Below are 1,710 nucleotides of genomic sequence, written 5' to 3' on the forward strand. Positions count from 1 at the left end.
CTTCTAATTACCTAACAGAATTCCCAACACAACTAACTACCCCTAACCGAATCTCTAACCACCTGCAACTGAATTCGTAACAGAAAAACAATCCCAAAGCGGAGCTATAATATAACAGAATTCAGAGTAACTAACTCCTGATATCCTAACAGAATCAACAGCATAACAGAAAAATTAAGAGGAGAAACTAACCTGCAAAACTATATATAACAGAGTCTCATCACTAATTCGGCTCCCTCTTGATTCATTCTTCAAATCTTCACTTCACACTTAGAACCTCACTTCTCACTCTCCTTCGATTCATTCATCATCACCATCTTCATTCACCACTTTGCTTCCAGATCCATCTTCACTTTCATTCAAAGCTTCTCTCCACCATTCACTCACTTCACCTTCATCACCATCACCGATCCAGTGTTCTTCACCTTCAGAATCCTTCACCTCTTCATTCAATCATCAACCTTCATCCCCTTTGACGCTATCTTCATCGCACAAAAAACTCAGAACCTGCAATAAAACTTGGAGCTCTGTAATCGCTTTGAACAGGACCTTTATCCTTCTCTCTCCGAACCTTCTGCATCATCTTCACCATCAACACTTCAATCTTCACCGCATCTATCAATCATCATCATCCCAGCATACACACAGAATACAACAATCAAAACAAAAACTCAAGAATCGAAAAGAAGAAGAAGAAGAAGAAGATAGCGCAAGAAGTAGAAAGATAACGGAAGAGTACCTGAAGTTAAGACTTCCTCGCGTTTGTTTCACCAAGGCGACGCCGTCGAAGGAGCGCCGGACTGACTCCGGTAGGTAAACGCGAAATTCCCCAACTTTCTTCATCTCTTTACGCTATTTTTTCACGCCATACAGTAGATTATCATCCTCTGATTATTTCCACCATGATCACACTCCATGATTCACATCCGTTACCGTTTAATTTCGTTTTGGCTAGATCTAGGTTTCTTTTGTTGTTCGGATTAGAGAGGATTAAGAGGGAATATGAGAAAGCTAAGGGAAATTTGGAAGAGAGGGAGTGGAGGTGATTCTTTTGGTACGTTTAATTTTGAGATTAGAGAAGCTCCGCCGCCTCCGGCGCGGCGGAGCGATTTCCGGCGAGAGCGAGATACGATAGTGAGGGAGAGTCTCAGTTGAGTTGAAACGTCACTTTCTATCCCCTTTACTTATTTTTTCTTTTTTATTAACTGATTATTTGAATTAATTAGAATTAATCAAGTAAAACCAAATATTAATTATCGTTAGTCTGAATAATTGGTGATTAATTGAATAAAATCTGAATTAATGTGATTAATTAACTTTGATTAACTTTGATTAGAATCGGAACAAAACTCCTTGGGTCATTCGCTGCATACACCCCCATGTGGCCTATACCATATTTTTGGTAATCTATAACAAAAAACCCTTTGGGCTGGGCCCTGCGCCCATAGCTCTTCACACCACTATCTTCAATTTTCACCCCTGTTTACATTTTAATTTAGATTTTAATTAGTTTTTTGTCATTTCTTTTAGTAATAAAAATGCTGACTTTGCTTATTGTTTTAGACTTTATATACAATTTTTGACATAAAAAATAATCACAAAAATATTAGTTATAGGCTAATAGTTTTAATCTTTTTTGCTTGATTTGTAATTCAATTTCTTCTATAAAAATCATAAAAAATAAATAGTATCTTTTAATTCATTTTCGCA

This window comes from Vicia villosa, linkage group LG3 (genome assembly GCF_029867415.1).
Source record: "Vicia villosa cultivar HV-30 ecotype Madison, WI linkage group LG3, Vvil1.0, whole genome shotgun sequence".
NCBI classification, from domain to species: domain Eukaryota; kingdom Viridiplantae; phylum Streptophyta; class Magnoliopsida; order Fabales; family Fabaceae; genus Vicia; species Vicia villosa.